This window comes from Salmo salar, chromosome ssa23 (assembly GCF_905237065.1).
Source record: "Salmo salar chromosome ssa23, Ssal_v3.1, whole genome shotgun sequence".
In the NCBI taxonomy this organism is placed as follows: Eukaryota; Metazoa; Chordata; class Actinopteri; order Salmoniformes; family Salmonidae; genus Salmo; species Salmo salar.
In genome coordinates, this window is record NC_059464.1 from 29,380,413 (window position 1) to 29,400,961 (window position 20,549).

Consider the following 20,549-nt stretch of genomic DNA (forward strand, 5'->3'; position numbering starts at 1 on the left):
CATTAGGAATACCTGCTCTTTCCATGACATAGACTGACCAGGTTAATACAGGTGAAAGCTATGATCCCTTATTGATGTAACTTGTTAAATCCACTTCAATCAGTGTAGAAGAAGGGGAGGAGACAGGTTAAAGAAAGATGTTTAAGCATTGAGACAATTGAGACATGGATTGTGTGCCATTCAGAGGGTGAATGGGCAAGACAAAAGATTTAAGTGCCTTTGAACGGGGGAAGCATTGGAGTCAACATGGGCCAGCATCCCTGTGGAACGCTTTGGACACCTTGTAGAGTCCATGCCCTGACAAATTGAAGCTGTTCCGAGGGAAAAGGGGGGTGCAACTCAATATTAGGTAGGTGTTCCTAATGTTTTGTACACTCAGTGTATCTCCAGGGGAAGACTAGGATGGTCTGATAGTGCCTTGAATTTAGTGTAAATTCAGACCACAAGGCTTTAGTGGTAAATTTGATGTTACTGTTACAAACACTATTTATCTGTTCTCTCAGAACAAATGTCCCGTGGCCTTGTTTGTCCCCTCAGAGCTACCGCCCTTGATGCTACAGAAGATGAGGGAGGTGTGTGAGCTGTCCAGTGAAACTTGCTCGAATCTCAACCACTGCCTCAGCCTCTTCTCCAGACAGGATGGGGTTTGTCACTTCTCTTCTGTGTCTACTGATGCCTTTTTTCCACAGCAACACTACTGTCTCCAGTGATTATGTTAGTGTTGCTCTAGTGTTAGTTTTTGGGAAGTGTGTTTTCATTGCTATGGCTGACACTGATGACTTGTGAAGAGCAGAACCAGCAACCTCTGCATTATCAAAAGAGTTGCTTTGTGAGAAGCTGTTAACCACAGAAGGTGTTAACACATGTTCACAGTTAGCCATTGTTATGCAAATGCAGCCCTGAAAGTCCCAGCGGCTTTGCCTTGGCCCCAAATCAGAGCAGGTCCACCGAGTTCATGGCCCAGTGAGTCGACGGAGCCGGGCCATGGCGGTGGAAACACAGAAGCCTGAGGCTTTTTGTAAAAATCCAGGGAAAATCCTCAGTGGAAATTCGCCATAGACTTAGTCTTTACTACCGATACACACAAACACACATACTGAGCAAGGCTGTGCTGTTGGCAGGTAGTTTATTAATGCAGAGGGTTTATGGGAGACAAAGGGGACGGAAAAGGGATGGAGCTATGAGAAGTGTTTTTTATGGTGATGTTTACAATCAGCTGGGAAATCTCTCCAACACACAAGCACGTAAAGACGAACAAACAGTAACTCATACAAAGTCACCTGATTAAAGAGGATACACTGAAGAGAAAGACTCAAGTACAGTGCATTCAGAAAGTATTCGGACCCCTTGACCTTTTCCACATTTTGTTACGTTACAGCCTTATTCTAAAATGGATTAAACATTTTTTCCCTCAGTCGACACACAATACCCCATAATGACGAAGCAAAAACAGTTTTGGGGATATTTTTGCAAATGTATTAAAAATAAGAAACGGAAATATTACATTTATATAAATATTCAGACCCTTTACTCAGTACTTTGTTGAAACACCTTTGGCAGCGATTACAGCCTCGAGTCTCATTGGGTATGACTCTACAAGCTTGTATTTGTGGAGTTTCTCCCATTCTTCTCTGCAGATCTCTTCAAGCTCTCTCAGGTTGGATGGGGAACATTGCTGCACAGCTATTTTCAGGTCTCTCCAGAGATGTTCGATCAGGTTCAAATCTTTGATCTGGCTGGGCCACTCAAGGACATTCAGAGACTTGTCCCAAAGCCAATCCTGCATTGTCTTGGCTGTGTACTTAGGGTCGTTGTCATGTTGGAAGGTGAACCTTCGCCCCAGTCTGAGGTTCTGAGCACTCTGGAGCAGGTTTTCATCTCTCTGTACTTTGCTCCATTCATCTTTCCCTCGATTCTGACTAGTCTCCCAGTCCCTGCCGTTGAAAAACATCCCCACAGCATGATGCTGCCACCACCAAGCTTCACCGTAGGGATGGTGCCAAGTTTCCTCCAGACGTGATGCTTGACATTCAGGCCAAAAATCTTGGTTTCATCAGACCAGAGAATATTTTTCTGATGGTCTGAGAGTCCTTTAGGTGCCTTTTGGCAAACTCCAAGCAGGTTGTCGTGCCTTTTACTGAGGAGGGGCTTCTGTTCAGACACTTTTCCATAAAGGCCTGATTGGTGGAGTGCTGCAGAGAGGGTTGTCCTTCTGGAAAGGTTCTCCCATCTCCACAGTGGAACTCTGGAGTTCTGTCAGAGTGACCATCAGGTTCTTGGTCACCTCCCTGACTAAGGCCCTTCTCCCCCGCTTGCTTAGTTTTGCCGGGCGGCCAGCTCTAGGAAGAGTCTTAGTGGTTCCAAACTTCTTCCATTTAAGAATGATGGAGGCCACTGTGTTCTTGTGGACCTTCAATGCTGCAGACATTTTTTGTTACTCTTCCTCAGATCTGTGCCTCGACACAATCCTGTTTCAGAGCTCTACAGATAATTTCTTTGACCTCATAGCTTGGTTTTTGCTTTGACTTGCACTGTCAACTGTGAGACCTTATATAGATAGGTGTGTGCCTTTCCAAATCATGTCCAATCAATTGAATTTACCACAGGTGGACTCTAATCAAGTTGTAAAAACATCTCAAGGATGATCAAAGGAAACAGGATGCACCTGAGCTCAATTTTGAGTCTCATAGCAAAGGGTCTGAATACTTATGTAAATATGGTATTTCTGTTTTTATTTTTAATACATTTGCACAAAAATCAAAAAACCTGTTTTCGCTTTGTCATTATAGGGTATTGTGTGTAGATTGATGAGGAAAATGTTTTATTTAATACATTTAAGAATAAGGCTGTAACCCAACAAAACGTGTTAAAAGTGAAGCGGTCTGAATACTTTCCGTGTGCACTGTATTGCGATTCTCACGATTCAATATGTATTGTGATTTGATGTTCCAAACATATTGCTCACCAAATATCTGCTGCAGAGGAGAGACTGACTGCATCACTTCTTCTTTTTATAAGAAACATTACTATGTTGAACATCCCAAATCGTTTGCGTAGTCAACTTACACACAGCTCTGACAAACACACTTACCCCACCAGACATGCCACCAGGGGTCGTTTAATTGTCCCCAAATCCAGAACAAATTCAAGAAAGCGTACAGTATTATATAGAGCCCTTATTGCATGGAACTCTGTTCCATCTCATATTGCTCAAATTAACAGCAAACCTGGTTTCAAAAAACAGATAAAGCAGCACCTCACAGCACAACGCCTCTCCCCTATTTGACCTAGATAGTTTGTGTGTATGTATTGATATATATGCTCTGTGTGTCTTATTTAAAAATGTATATAGTTCTGTCCTTGAGATGTTCTTGTCTATTTTTGTTCTGTATTATGTCAGGTTTCATGTTTTGTGTGGACCCCAGGAAGAGTAGCTGCTGCTTTTGCAACAGCTAATGGTGATCCTAATAACATACCAAATGCAGTCGTGGGTCACGCAGTCATGGGTGACAGGGAGAAATATGGTGATATGAGGATGTCCAGTGGTGGGAAGTGAGAGAAGATGGAGCTAGATTAAAGTTGTCCGACATTCTGCAAATTTTCTCACCGATGAAACATTCAGTCTCAATACAGTTTTCTGCTCCCCAAAACTAGAATTGGTTAAGAAAAGAGTGCACTAAGTTTTGTAGATTTGACCCTTTCAAAAAATGCTGCTGTTTAAAAGGAGTGCAAGGGCAAATTAAGTTATTGCACACGGAAATATATGTATAATTTTTTTTTAAATGTGCTAATAGGATTTCACTAACTCGTGCTTGGCTCTGCCCACCTCCTTGCTTGTTCTACCCACTATGCTTAATTTGCTCCCAAAGGAAATTACGTCGAAGAGATCTCTTGGGTTAGTTACCAGTATCTTTGCTAACAAAGCTAGCTAGTGTTGTGTCTCTAGTATGGTTAAATGAGATGACATGCTACTTTCAAATCAATTACCTAACGTTATTTATTGGATTAAATTCATCTGGCAATAACTACTCATTAGGAATACGGGGCACCACAAAAGTATTCGTTTATTTAGAGCTGCAGTCTCCCGAATCCACTCTTAAAGATCTGAAGATCTTTTATATCAATAGTAGTCAATCATTAATTATTCTTAACCTAATATCAGTCTCAGCTGAACATTGTAAAATTATTGGTTATCTTCACGAACCCTGGCTAACAAGTTGAATCAACAATACAAAAATTGGCTTAATTATTTATTTACTAAATACCTAAATAATCACACAGAATTACATATACACAGGATGGATCATACATCGATTACTAATCATGTCATAAAAGAAAAAGTCCCTAGCGGGCGAAACCGATATCACGGCTGGTTACACAAAGAAAGGGGATTGGGTTTGAATGAAAGAGCGGGAAGACTGAGGTACAAAGGGGATTGGGTCTCTATCGGACCTTGAAAAGATATGCTAATGTAAATACAGAATCTTATGCATTCTAATAACTGCCCATTTGGAAAAGGAAAACGCAAGATATATATTTACACTGAGCTGCGCTTCGATAGATGGGTCGAAGATGGAAGACTGGTTTGCCCAGCAGGGATCGCCCTTGTCCTTTGCAGAATCTGTCTGGTCATAGTGTTGTAGGGCGGATACGTTGTACCCTGTCGTTCTGATTAGGAGATTGTCTGTTCTTTCCTAGGCCACGTACGTTTACAGCTGCAGCTGATAACTCGACTTCTAGGATGTATCACTTCTTCTTTAGTGAATAAGAGTTCAAAGTTCATACCATTTTGCCATAATCAGCTCGCACTGAATTCTGGTTGGTCTCGTAGAAATTCATCCTTCCAGCATGGTGATCGTCACCTCCATGTTGAAATTAGCCTTTTTAAACATATGGACACCAGTCCTCATGTTGTTGGGAATTAAAGTTAATTTTGTTTGGTTGTAGTTGATATTAGCCCTTTTCCATGTATGGACACCAGTCCTCATGTCGTCGAGAACTAAAGTTGACTTTTCAACGGGCTTTTGTAGTGGGGGAGAGAAGGGCGTGTTTCATAGTTCTCAACCAATGTCTGTTCACTTGGCCACTTGGCCACTGAGTGAGCATAATTTACTTTATGAAAACAATTCTCTCATTTAGAAGCTAAAATTACATTTAATCTTTTCACAAATAGTTTCATATTTAAACATTTAAATTGCACAACAATTCCATGTGAATCTGATAACTAGAATGTGCAGACTTTCCCAGATACAGTTTATGTCGTCCTATCATCAGATATAATGTCCCATACACCAACTGATCTGACACTGTCACAGACGTCGTAGTGAATGGACCATATGATACTATATGATACCTTACGTCATCTGTAAGAAAGGTGAACGAATCACAATACAGGTCTTCTTCCGCTCCCTCCCTCTATTCCCAGCCTTACAGTTAAGCTGTACTGTGCATACTGTATCTTAAGTGCCCTCACGAGAAACACTGTCTGTTGAAAATGAATGCACTTTTTGGGCTTAAATATCTGGCTTTATGCAGAGAAGTACTGGCTAAGCCACAGTGTTTCAATGGATGAAAGAAATGCAGCTTTTGGAAAGGAGAAGGCGTGTGGTAATGAGGTACATTACCAGTCAAACGTTTGGACACACCTACTCATTCCAGGATTTTAATTTATTTTTACTATTTTATACATTGCAGAATAATAGTGAAGATATCAAAACTATGAAATAACACGTATGGAGTCATGTAGTAACCAAAAAGTGTTAAACAAATCAAAATGCATTTTATATTTGAGATTTTTCAAAGTAGCCACCCTTTGCCTTGATAACAGCTTTGCACACTCTTGGCATTCTCTCAACCAGCTTCATGAGGTAGTCACCTGGAATTAATTCCACTTAACAGGTGTGCCTTGATAAAAGTTAATTTGTGGAATTTCTTTCCTTCTAAATGCATGTGACAAGGTAGGAGTGGTATATAGAAGATATCCCTATTTGGTAAAATATCAAGTCCATATTATGGCAAGAACAGCTCAAATAAGCAAAGAGAAATGACAGTCCATCGTTACTTTAGACATGAAGGTCAGTCAATCTGGAAAAGTTCTAACTTTGAAAGCTTCTTCAAGCACAGTCTCAAAAACCATCAAGTGCTATGATGAAACTGTCTCTCATGAGAACCACCACAGAAAAGGAAGACCCAGAGTTACCTCTGCTGCAGAGGATAAGTTCATTAGAGTAACCAGCCTCAGAAATTTCTGCCCAAATAAATGCTTCACAGAGTTCAAGTAACAGACACATATCATCATCAACTGTTCAGAGGAGACTGTGTGAATCAGGCCTTCATGGTCAAATTGCTGCAAAGAAACCACTACTAAAGGACACCAATAATAAGAAGAGACTTGCTTGGGCCAAGAAACATGAGCAATGGACATTAGACCGGTGGAAATCTGTCCTGCGAGAGCAGAGCGGCGATGAGACGAGGAACTAGCACAGCAACGACGGAAGCACGAGAGGTAGCCCAAAATGTGGGGGGGCACAGGGGTAGATTGGCAGAGTCAGGGTGGAGACCTGAGCCATCTCCCCATGCTTACCGTGGGGATCAGGTGAACAGCCAGGCACCGTGTTTTGCTGTGATGCGCACTATATCTCCAGTGCGCATTCATAGCCCGGTGCGCGCTGTGCCTGCGCCCCACATTTGCCGTGCTAGAGTGGGTGTTCAGCCAGGACGGATAGTGCCGGCTCAGCGCTCCTGGTCTCCAGTGTGCCTCCTCGGTCCAGAATATCCTGCACCAGCTCTACGCACTGTATCGCCAGTACACCTTCACAGCCCAGTTCGTCCTGTGCCTGCGCCCCGCAATTGCCGGGCTAAACTGAACATCCAGCCAGGATGGGTTGTGCCAGCCCTAAGCTCCAGACCTCCAGTGCGCCTCCATGGCCCAGTATATCCTGTGCCTGCTCTGCGCACCCGGCCTCCAGTGCGTCTCCCCAGTCCGGTGAGACCTGTTCCGGCTCCACGTAAGAAGCCTCCAGTGATGATCCATGGTCCGAAACCTCCAGTGATGATCCATGGCAAGAAGCCTCCAGTGATGATCCATGGCATGAAGCCTCCAGTGATGATCCATGGCACGAAGCCTCCAGTGATGAACCATGGCCCGGAGACTGTAGTGATGATCCATGGCACGAAGCCTCCAGTGATAATCCATGGCCCGGAGCCTTCAGTGATAATCCATGGCAAGAAGCCTGTAGGGATGATCCATGGCCCGGCGCCTGTAGGGATGATCCATGGCCCGGAGCCTCCAGTGATAATCCATTGCCCTGAGCCTCCAGTGATGATCCATGGCAAGAAGCCTGTAGGGATGATCCATGGCGCGGAGCCTGCAGTGGTGATCCATGGCACGGAGCCTGCAGCGACGGTCCCCCGTCCGGAACCTCCTGAGATGGCCTACAGTCCGGAACATCCTGAGACGGCCTACAGTCCGGAACCTCCTGGGACGGCCTACAGTCCGGAACCTCCTGAGACGGCCTGCAGTCCGGAACCTCCTGAGACGGCCTGCAGTCCGGAACCTCCAGAGATGGCCTGCAGTCCGGAACCTCCAGCGATGGTCTGCAGTCCAGAGCCTTCAGCGACAGTCTGCAGTCCAGAGCCTCCGGCAATGATCCACGGTCCGGTTCCTCCTCCGACGATCCACGGTCCGGTGTTACAAAAGCGGAGGGATCAGTGGGCGGAGCGGGGGCTATGACCAGACCCGGAGCCGCCACCAGGGGTAGATGCCCACCCGGACCCTCCCCTATAGGTTCAGGTTTGCAGCCGGGAGTCCGCACCTTTGGGGGGGATACTGTCACGCCCTGACCGGAGAGAGACGTTTTTCTCTGTTTGGTTATGTCAGTGTGTGATATGGGGTGGGCATTCTATGTCATTATATTTCTTTGTTTTGCCTGAGTATGGTTTCCAATCAGAGGCAGCTGTCTATCATTGTCTCTGATTGGGAATCATACTTAGGCAGCCCTTTTACCCTCCTTCAGTGTGGGATCTTGTTTTTGTACAGCACAGAACGTGTCATTCGTTTTCCTTTGTTTGTTGTTTTGTTTAGTGTTCTGAGTTATAATAAAATGTATCATGAGCACTTACCACGCTGCACCTTGGTCTCCTCTCTACGACAATCGTCACAGTGTGGTTCCTACCATGAAGCATGGAGGAAGAGGTGTGATGGTGTGGGGGTGCTTTGCTTGTGACACTGTCAGTGACTTATTTAGAATTCAAGGCACGCTTAACCAGCATGGCTACCCGAGCATTCTGCAGCGATACGCCATCCCATCTACTTTGCGCTTAGTGGGACTATCATTTGTTTTTCGACAAGACAATGACCCAACACACCTCCAGGCTGTGTAAGGGCTATTTGACCAAGAAGGAGAGTGAGTGCCTGGTGGAGTGCTGCATTTGATGACCTGGTCCCCATAATCACCCGACCTCAACCCAGTTGAGATGGTTTGGGATGATTTGGGCCGCAGAGTGAAGGGAAAGCAGCCAACATGTGCTCAGCATTTGGGAAATCCTACAAGACTGTTGGAAAAGCATTCCAGGTGGTTGAGAAAATGCCAAGAGTGTGCAAAGCTGTCATCAATTCAAAGGGTGGCTAATTTGAAGAATCTCAAATATAAAATATAAAATATTTGTTTAACACTTTTTTGGTCACTAGATGATTCCATATGTGTTATTTCATAGTGTTGACGTCTTCACTATTATTCTACAATGTAGAAAATAGTAAAAATAAAGAAAAACCCTTGAGTAGTTGTGTCCAAACTTTTGACTGGTACTGTATATCTTTATATATTTCTACAGAAGATCAAGTAGTCTAATTGGAAATTTCCTTGCCCATTGTAGTTATCTGATCTCCTCTGCGCCATGAGGATCGTTCTCTGGATGGCCATTTGAGACGGCAGGTTTAATGCATCTGTCCTCCACTACAGCTAAACGTGTATTGTTCCTCTCAGCACAGCTTCACTCTGGCCCTGTGATGTCTGTCTGCTGATCTGAGCACAGTAACTAGAGGGGATCAGTCAGTATGCTGCTCTTGTAGTCTACAGACCTACACAACACAGGTCCTCACAGCCATACAGAGATCTCTGCTGATATCTATACTCTATTCACTGTATACTGTAACTTGCTTTTTTCAGTGTTGATATTTAGCATAAATAGATAATCTATGTAGGCCATGAAGTGCCATCAAACGTATACTGTATGATTATTAATTATACTGCGTGCGTGCATGTGTGTGCGCAAGTGTGTTTGTGTGTGGTTGTTTTGTTGCGTGTGTGTGTGTGTGTGTGTGTGTGTGTGTGTGTGTGTGTGTGTGTGTGTGTGTGTGTGTGTGTGTGTGTGTGTGTGTGTGTGTGTGTGTGTGTGTGTGTGTGTGTGTGTGTGTGTTTGGGGCTCAGGTGCGCAGTCTGAAATTGGAGCAGGAGGTTGAGAAGAATAATATCCTGTCTGAAGCACTTCATACTTTGGCTACAGAGCAGCACGAACTAGAGCGGTCTGTTGTCAAGGGCTCCTCTCCACAGAGCGCGCTCAGTGATGATGAGTTCTACGATGCTGTGTCTGGTGAGTATGGCTTGTTTTTATTTACGATCGGATTGGAATTGAAGTGAGAGAGCTTGAGATAAAAAAAACTGGTGTCTTGTTTGACAGTATGATTATTTTCTTGATGCCTATAGCTGTTCATGCATTTTATAAACGCAACTCTGGACCTCTAAGCCAGTTCCGCAGCTTGTTTTAATTGTTCCCCTCTAATCAGGGACTGATTTATACCTGGCCCCCCAGGTGGGTGCAATTAATTATCAGGTAGAACAGACAACCAGCAGGCTCCGAACCACATAGGGTAAGAGTTGAATACCCCTGGTCTAGGTGTTTACATGTTGTGCTAAGATGACTTGCTTGCTTGAATGTATTGTGTGCACCAATTTAGTCGCAATTGAGCAATACCTACAAAGTACTATTTCACTTTGATAATGCTTTTTTTGTCACAAGATGGCCTATGATAATGGTTATGATGATTTTTGTAATGATCGATTGACTGATGCCTTCAGCCTTCAGAGGTTGGTTCAGGGCTCTTTGAATGCAACCCTGTCCACAGATCTGGTTTCTCCCGTCAGGGCTTTGGTGAGGCTCAGGGAAAGGTGTCAGTTGTTGATAGCAACACAGTCATTCATAACACTGTCACTCATATATCCAGTCCCTGCTTTACAACATGACTGTTTACGCCCTTTCATCTCAAGATTCGGACTCGGAGCACTCTCTGAGCGTCTTTGAGGCGGTGGCCAGTCATTCGTTTGACAAGGACGAGGAGAAAGGCTCTGTCCTGTTCAGCAGCAAGCGCAGCAGCCCAACCAGCATGTCTCGGGAGGATCACCATGGCAATGAGGAGGAGTCCCGACCCAATGGGATTGTGAGGCACAGGTGAGCTGAGCCAAGTGCCCCCCCCCCGACACCCCCCCCCCTCCTACCCACCTAGTGTCTTTCCCATCCGCCCTACATCCAAGCACACACAGGGAACATTCCTGTTTACAGTACACAGCTGTTTTAGAAGGTAGAAGCTTCAGATTTGGATTAAACCTGGAAAGAAAAGCCACTTTGCCTCTTTGCACAATAAGTTACAGGTAACTGCAAAAATAAAGGGAACACGAGTAAAGGAGGTATACAAAGTACATTGAAAGCAGGTACTTCCACACAGGTGTGGTTCCTGAGTTAATTAAGCAATTAAAATATCCCATCATGCTTAGGGTCTTCTATAAGAATGCGCAGTTGCCTATTATTTTGGCTAGCATGGCTAGAAGAAGAGATCTCAGTGACTTTGAAAGAGGGGTCTCAAAGGAGCATATGGGGTTTAAAGGGTGTGTGTATCAGTCACCAGATCTCAACCCAATTGAACACTTAAATTAAGGCACCAAATTATGGAATTTCTCGTGGAAGAATGGTGTTGCATCCCTCCAATAGAGTTACAGACACTTGTAGAATCTATGCCAAGGCGCATTGAAGCTGTTCTGGCGGCTCGTGGTGGCACAACACCCTGTTAAGACACTTTATGTCACTTTTTCTTTATTTTGGCAGTAACCTGTACCTTTAAAAGTAATATTTTTGTTGTTGTTTGTCAAATAAACTTTTGTCTCTCCCTTTCTGTTTGAGAACCCTTTCTGTAAAAAAAGCCTATAGTAGAGCAGTGGCAAATGCAAAGAAACATCCTGTGGTTTATGCACTCTCCTACTTTAGACCAGTGTTGGAAATGAGTGGTTCTTAGGACCAACTAAATACAGAGGTGGAGTTTCTTCCAGCTCCTAACTATCAGAATCGTGTTGTTTACCCTACTGTTTGTTTTCTTGTTGTGTTCCAAGACTACCTATGGTGTATCTTTCGTTTGTTTTCAGAGTCAGTGTGTGAATAATTTAGCGAAGCAGCTAGGCTGGTCCAGGCAGGAAAAAGGCTCTCATTGAGAAGGCTGAGCGCTGTGTAGAACCAGTTAAACATTGATAAGGTCACAGTCTCATGCAATAACTGGAACTCAGTAGGACCCTATGATGACTGATCTGAATGCTGAACGCTGATCAGGGCGTAGAAGTGGAGGCCAGGCTTTTGGGATGGCCATACATTTTGGTGCTTTTTCCAATCTGTCTCATTCACTGTCTTAAAGAAAAACCATTAAAAACATAAAGACCTGTGGTGGTCCAAATGGTCAAGCCCAACCTGACTGACTGACAGTGGTAGTTAGGAAGGGAATAATTTGGCATAGTTAGGAAGGGAATCAAATGTCATAGTTAGGAAGGGAATCAAATGGCATAGTTAGGAAGGGAATCAAATGGCATAGTTAGGAAGGGAATCAAATGGCATAGTTAGGAAGGGAATCAAATGGCATATTTGATTAATGGGATGTGCAAACTAGTGTATCCACAGGTTTTTATCTTCTTCACATATCTTTGTGTGAGCAAGCATTTTGTGTTAAATATACGTAGGTATTCATGGGGCCAACGTAAATTTGTTGGTAAGATTACTCTTGCCTTAAAGAAGTGAAGGCCTCAAGGAGCGGATATTTCCATGGATGGCTCCTGGACAGTAGTGGTGTAGAGGTGTTGATTGTAGACCTGGGCCTTGGTCCAATATGTCAGCTCTACACATGTCTGAAACTAAACTGAAGGCTTTTGTTGCACTCAGCAGACTATATTCGCCTGAATAAGATATGACTCCTGCATTAGATATAAAGTATGTGTTACATGCCTGGCACATCTCATCGAAATAAATGCAGATCACTGTACGATAAGGGTAGTGTCAAAGCCCACAGAGCACAGCGTGACACTTGTGTCATTTGTACATTTACCAGATTCTATGTTTGTGCGTCTGTTTATCCCTCACTCCAGAACAAGTTTACCAGCATCCATGTTCTCCAGAAATGACTTCAGCATCTGGAGTATCCTGAGGAAATGCATTGGCATGGTGAGCTATCAACCAGAAGCACTCAGCTTTATTGTTCCTCTCCAAACCCCCGTAACATGATGAGTAATGGGAACCTTCCTGGCCATAATAGTGCCTGTATTGTAGATCAGTCAATCCAATACTGATGTACTGTGCAGTAAATAACCTACATCTATACAATTCTGTGTGGAGCTTTTCTTTAGCTACAGCTTAGAGCATGTATATAAAGGGTCTAGCATGTCATAATCCTAATGTGGAATGTGGTTCAGTAGCCGGGGAGTGGTAATATTGTCACGTCCTGGCCAGTATAAGGGTTAATTGTCATTTTAGTTTGGTCAGGACGTGGCAGAGGGTATTTGTTTTATGTGGTTCAGGGTGGTGTGTTAGTTAGGAGGGCGTTTGATTTATTATTTCCGGGTTTTGAGTTATGGTCTATGTTGATGTATTTCTATGTGTAGTCTGGTTGATCTATTTCTATGTTGAGTTAATTGGGGCGGACTTCCAATTGAAGGCAGCTGTGTGGTGTTGCCTTTGATTGGAAGTCCTATATTAGTTGGGTGTGTTTGTCTGTGTATTTGTGGGAGATTGTTCTGTGTTTAGCCTTGTGCCTTGCCAGACTGTCTGTTGATCGTTCGTTCGTTCTCTTGTTTGTTATTTTTGTGTGTTCAGTCTGAGTTAATAAACGTCAAGATGAGCTTACACATACCTGCTGCCTTTTGGTCCTCCATTACCAACGACAACCGTGACAAATGTACAATGCCTATACAAAGTATTCACATCCCTTGACTTACACCACATTTTGTGGTGTTACAAAGTGGGGTTAAAATGGATTTCATAGAATTTTTGGGTCAATGATCTACACAAAATACTTTGTAATATCAAAGTAGAAGAAAAATTCTAACATTTGTAAAAACAATATATATGTATTTTTTAATATAGCTTGATTAGATAAGTATTCATCCCTCTGTCAATGCATGTTAGCATCAACTTTGGTAGCGATTACAGCTGTTTCTCTTTCTGGGTATGTCTCTTAAGAGGTTTCCACACCTGGATTGTGCATAATTTGCTTTTGGTTGTTAATAAATGCTAGACAAAAAATGGTTGTTAATCATTGCTAGACAAAAATGTTCAGGTCTTGCCATAGTCAAAACTGTAACTCAGCCTCTCAGGAACATTCACTGTCTTCTTGGTAAGCAACTCCAGTGTAGATTTGGCCTTGTCTTTTAGGTTATTTTCCTGGTGAAAGGTGAATTCATCTCCCAGTATTTGGTAGATTTTGCCTGTGCTTAGTGCCATTCAGTTTTTTTTCTGTCCTGAAAAACTCCCCAGTCCTTAACGATTTCAAGCATACCCATAACACGATGCAGCCGCTACTATGCTTGAAGATATGGAGAGTGGTACTCAGGAATGTGTTGTATTGGATTTTACCCAAACATAACACTTTGTATTCAGGGCAAAAAGTTACCTGCTTTGCCACATTTTTTGCAGTATTATTTTAGTGCCTTGTTGCAAACAGGATGCATGTTTTGGAATATTTTTATTCTGTAAGGGCTTCCTTATTTTGACTCTATCAACTAGGTTAGTATTGTGTAGTAACAACAATGTTGTTGATCCATCCTCAGTTTTCTCCTATCACAGCCATTAAACTCTGTAACTGTTTTAAAGTTACCATTGGCCTCATGGTGAAATCCCTTAGCAGTTTCCTTCCTCTCTGGCAACTGAACTAGGAAGCAGCAGTTTCCTTCTTCTCTGGCAACTGAACTAGGAAGGACGCCTGTATCTTTGTAGTGACTGGGTGTATTGAGACACCACCCAGAGTGCAGTTAATAACTTCACCATGCTCAAAGGGATATTCAATGTTTGCTTTTTATTTTATTTTTACTAATCTGCCAATAGGTGCCCTTCTTTGCGAGGCATTGGAAAACCTCCCTGGACTTTGTGGTTGAATCTGGGTACTTTACAGATAATATGTGTGGGGTACAGAGATGGGGTAGTCATTCAATTAGCATGTTAAATACTATTATTGCACACAGAGTGAGTCTATGCAACTTATTATGTGACTTGTTTTTACTTTTTTTTAAAAACTTTTTACCCCTTTCATGTGATATCCAATTGGTAGTTACAGTCTTGTCCCATTACCAAAACTCCCATATGGACTTAGGAGAGGCGACGGTCGAGAGCCATGCATCCTCCGAAACACGACCCTGCCAAGCCGCACTGCTTCTTGACACACTGTTTGCTTAACCCGGACGCCAGCCGCACCAACGTGTCGGAGGAAACACCGTACAACTACCGAAGTCAGCGTGCATGCGCCCGACCCGCCACAAGGAATCACTTATGCGCGATGGGACAAGGACATCCCGGCCGGGCCAAACTCTCCTCTAACCCGGACAATGCTGGGCCAATTGTACGCCGCCTCATGGTTCTCCCAGTCACAGGCGGCTGTGACACAGCCTGGGATGGAAACCGGGTCTGTAGTGACGCCACAAGCACTGTGATGCAGTGCCCTAGATCGCTGCGCCACTCGGGAGGCCCATTTAGCACATTTTTACTCCTGAAATCCTGAATTTAGGCTTGCCACAACAAAGGGGTTGAATACCTATTGTCTTTTCTTTTTTTAATACATTTGTTAAAATGTCTAAAAACATAATTCTACTTAGACATTATAGGGTATTGTGTATAGGCCAGTGACCAAAACAATCTACATTTGATCAATTTTAAATTCAGACTCTAACACAACAAAATATGGAAAAAGTCAAGGGGTGTGAATACTTTCTAAAGGCCCTAGTATGCAAACTAATCCTGGTCCATGTTTAGCCATGGCCCAGTACAGTAAAGTGATTAAATGTCAGTGCTGTAGCTTTTGGGGGGTTCTGTATGGACTAATTGATGCTTGATGGATTTGTGTGTGAATTCTAACACACACACACACACATATAGTATGTACATTAAAAAACAATCTATAGCGTGTCATGATGGGCCTATGAGAACTTCTCATGCGATAACTGCTCATTCCTGTAAAATCTAGAGACTTGATTATTTAATGGTTGATAGATGGGAATCACGTGGTACAACTACTTGTGAGCTGACTTGCACTCTCTCCTTTTCTCCCTCATTCATTACTTCTCTTGTTCTCTCTCTTTTAGGAGCTGTCTAAAATTACCATGCCAGTGATTTTTAATGAGCCCCTGAGCTTCCTTCAGCGTCTGACAGAGTACATGGAGCACACATATCTCATCCACCAGGCCAACGCCTCCTCTGACTCCATAGAGAGGATGAAGGTACACACACAATTGAGAAATAATCTGGAAAATGGGTTTGATTATTGATTTTTTTTTTGTCATTGTTTTGTCCACTTGAATTGAGAGAGACAAGCATAGAAACGTATAACAAATACTGTATGTAGAAAAAAAAGAGCTAAGAAATTGTACATTACATCTCCACATCAAGTCATTATCTGTTTTGCATGGGCAGTGTGTGGCAGCGTTTGCTGTGTCTGCTGTGGCTTCCCAGTGGGAGAGAACTGGGAAACCCTTCAACCCGCTACTGGGAGAAACCTACGAACTGGTCAGGTAAGAGGGAGGGAGGAGTACATCTCTAACACTGGTGATGGATTTGGTAAAAGACAAGTGTTGAGCTCACCCCTTTTCTCTGACAGAGAGGACCTGGGGTTCAGGTTGATCTCAGAGCAGGTGAGCCACCATCCACCAGTCAGTGCGTTCCACGCCGAAGGCCTGAAGAAAGACTTTGTGTTCCACGGCTCCATCTACCCCAAACTCAAGTTCTGGGGCAAGAGCGTGGAGGCTGAACCCAAAGGCATCATCACACTGGAGCTTCCCAGGTAAGCATACTCATTCATGCACTGTAACTTTCACACCACATTCAAACAACACAACAGTTATGTGTGATGTTTTCTCATGTTGCCTGTGTGAAACCAAAATGTATTTTTCCACGACATGTTGTTATAGAGTTATTATTTGTACTTCCAGGTACAATGAGGCCTACACATGGACAAACCCTACATGTTGTGTCCACAACATCATCGTGGGGCAGCTGTGGATTGAGCAGTATGGCAACGTGGAGGTGCTCAACCACAAGTAAGGGAAAAATACTGTCACATGCTCTGACTAAGAAGGAAGTGCAATGTGTGAAAGGGCATGACTAAAATAAATGAAAAATGATTTGATGGTATTTCCGTTTTTTTCATAGAACTGGAGAAAGATGCTGTTTGAATTTCAAACCCTGTGGCCTGTTTGGAAAGGAATTGCACAAAGTTGAAGGCTACATTCTGGACAAAAGGTAGGCAGCTTTGATTTAGCCAGCCTATCAATGTATTCACGTTTGTAATGTATTTATCTAGCATGTTGCCATATTGACGGAAGTCAGTGATGTCTGCAGTGCTTTAACTGACAGTATGTGTGTGTTTGGCACAGCAAAAAGAAGGTCTGTTCTCTCTATGGAAAGTGGACAGAGTGTATGTACATTGTGGATTATGCTGCATTGGAGGCACATAAGAGAAGTGGGAAGGGGACAGCGGAAAAGAAAAGCAGCAAACCGGTATGTACCCCATAAATCATGTAGTCCATTACATGGTGAACACATGCTTTGAGTTCTCCATCCCTGAGGCTTGTTTTATACTGCAAAGAATGTCATGTGCTGGTGACAAGAAGTGTAAATTCCAACCACTTTCACAGTGGTATTTTGAATTTCAAGTTTTTTATTACACTCATATAGCAGTCAATACAAACTGAAATCCACGAGCATACAATATATGGATGGTTAAGAGGACGACAACATATATATATATATATATAAAATACATCAAAAAAGGTCCAGCAATCTTATAGTGACTCATTCATTGATTAGCAGAGGTATGGGATGTGTGACCTTTTCTATACTGTTCAGTTCTCGACTTTGGGATTGTCAGTTGATTTTGGCTGCGGGTGTTCCAGTCGCTGTGATGACAGCTCTTACGGTTGTAGATAGAAGAGCTTCAGTGCAGTGGGTCGCCACAGCCACAAATGTGGGTCGCCACAGCCACAAAATCATAAACCCTGCCTATTTCTACAATCTCTTAATAAAATGTGATTTTAAACCTATCCCTAACATTAACCACATTGCTAACTTTATTTCAAACCCTAACCTTACATTTTTACCATGTAGCCAATTTTGAATTTGTGGCTGTGGTAACTAGTGGAAACTTCTCATGTGATCTTGTTGTGTGTCCTGTTGTCCAGGGCTCTCGTGAGGAAGTGGAGGAGATCCCCCTACCAGAGGCTGACACAGTCGAGGTGATCCCAGGCAGCTATCTCCTTTGGAGGATAGCCCCCAGACCAGTCAACTCGACTGAGGTTAGTCACGGAGGAAACCCTCCTATTTAGATGTACGGTTTACTCAAGCACATAGAAATGCAGAGGCTCAGAAACATCAAGATCATAAAGCATAATATGGATAATCTTCTTCACAGATTTGTATTGAAATATTCAGTCCTGGAAACGTTTTTTTTTGTGTGTGTATTTGTAGATGTACAGCTTCACGTCGTTTGCCATGCAACTAAATGAGCTGGATAAAGATATGGATGGGCTCATCCCAAAGACAGACTGCAGGCTTAGGCCAGACATACGAGCCATGGAGAACGGAGATATTGGTACGAATCACGATAAGTGCTTGTGCCTCATCTGCAAACACTTTCCTTGAACACACAGTTGATCTAAGATAGATCAGTGAAAACTCTGTATGTTTTCTCCTTGCTGTAGATCTTGCAAGTGAGGAGAAGAAGAGACTAGAAGAGAAACAGAGAGCTGCATGTAAAACCCATTCCAAATCTGATGACGAGTGGAAAACAAAGTAAGACAATGAGAGAAATATGGTTATGTTTTGACAATTTCAGTTATGTTATACTCTCTATGTATTGTATATCAATACAGCCATATATTTTGAAATAAAGCAAGTGCATTAAAAAAAAGGTATCCCTTCATTTAATCCATGTCTCTATTTGTATTTGGTTTACTGCTTTATAATAATGCAAAGTCCTACTTTTCTCTTCCATTGTCTTGTTCTCTGTGTTGCACCTTTGCTTTGATGTGAAGAAACCCTGCCCTCGGCCCCAGGTATTAGTTGCTTGCTCTTCTATTGTGTGCCTTACATGTGCTCTCCACTGTCACACTGTTGTGTGGTAGCTCTATCTACTGGTGCTAATACATACTGTGCATGCACCGGTTCTGACCTCTGAAATTCAGTTAGTGCCCCAAATAAAAATAATTGCATACATACCCACTGTCCATTTATTGCACATAACCAACGCATGATTTTCTTTTTAGACTTAATGTTTATTCATGCATGCAGTACTTTATGTTATGTAGATGCTAACTCTCATCCATAGAATGACAGGATGAAAGCCTGAACCCCGCCCATGCTCACGTTATCCCTCCTGTGTCTCCAGGTGGTTTCATCAGGGTCAGAATCCCCACAACGGCTCCCAGGACTGGTTGTTCTCCACTGGGTACTGGAACCGCAACTACCCACTGTTACCTGATATTTACTGATGGACATTCATTCCTTGAATAGTAAAATGGATAAGAATCAACGTCAACTTCCTTATCTATCATGAATACATTAAAGCCTTAATTTATTACAATGAATACACTGTGTATGAAAATAGCAATAATAGATGTATTTGTGATACAAAATGTTCAGCTGTTAAATATGCTTGATATGAATGTAGCATTTATATTAGGTCACATGTTCCATGCAGCCATCATTTTATTATTACTTTTTAGCATAAATGGATCTGTGTGTTCTAATTAAGCAATAGGGCACGAGGGGGTGTGGTATATTGCTAAGGGCTGTTCTCTGCACGACGCAACGCGGAGTGCAAGGACACAGTCCTTAGCCGTGGTATATTGGCCATATGTCACAAATCCCCGAGGTGCCTTATTGCTATTATAAACTGGTTACCAATGTAATTAGAGCAGTAAAAATACATTTTTGTCATACCCATGCTATACGGTCTGATATACGATGGCTGTCAGCCAATCAGCATTCAGGACTCGAACCACCCAGTTTCTAATTGTGTATGCTGTAATCCATCATTACTGTGTGCCATTTGCACAGCCTTGCTCCCTTGATACTATAGGAACACACAGTATCCACACATTCAATCTGTTGCTCTTAATGTAATGTACAGCTGTTTTGTGCCCACAACTTTATAAAAAATTGTCTGTTACAAAAAAATAACTGCACTCACATATACATGTGGTTGGGATTTATCAGTTAGTTTATAACACTTAATTTCTGATATTTGAATGTGTTACCCCACAGTCCTACTGTTACTGATCTATCATTCTGACTACTTGTATTTTATTTCGTTGTTTAGTCCATCCATGCGCATTAACATGGAAGATTGTTAATATTTGTATGAACATCAAGGTCTATTGCGCCATTGATTGTAGGATCAAAAAATACCTGTACAATGCATACTATTGAATGTTACAATGCTGCTTAGATGATTTGATCTACATTACTTGAAAATCTTCTCATGTCAATCATTGTGGGAGAAAATGAACTCAAGGTCCCACTTCTCCACTGGTTATGGTAGTTACATTTTGCACAAATCCCTTACATTTTGTAGAGCAGTAAGCTATGAACTCAGCTATGCAACTATCTGAAGGGACGCTGTATGGACAAGCTAAACAGAAGTTTATCCCTGTCTATGCTCCAACAGCTTTCCTTTTACATTCCTCTATTCAACTCTGAAGAGTTCCTATATAGGACATGGGTCATAATACAGAGTAATCAAAGGTATGGACTGTTGATATGATTTTAACAATAGGGCTAGCATATGGTAGAGATATATTGTCTCATGGTCACAGAATTAAAAAAACTTGGTAACAGGGTTTCTGGTAGTTTGAGGTCAAAACGTCTCCAAGAATGTGTATAATATATGGAATGACAAAATGTATGGCAAGGTAGTACAATCAAATTATTGATCTGACGCTTTAATTTAGTAAATAAAAAAATACCCCTATAACTATGTAAATTTTTAATAAAAATTGTCTCTACAATATGAAATGCATTTTACTTTTGGCATGGCTCTGACC

At 42.6% G+C, this 20,549-nt stretch overlaps 1 pseudogene; it reads left to right on the plus strand.

The window, feature by feature from the left end:
• Positions 1-20,344, plus strand: part of LOC106584255 (oxysterol-binding protein-related protein 1-like) — a 29,585-nt pseudogene extending 9,241 nt beyond the window's left edge.
• The last annotated feature ends 205 nt before the right edge of the window (positions 20,345-20,549 follow it).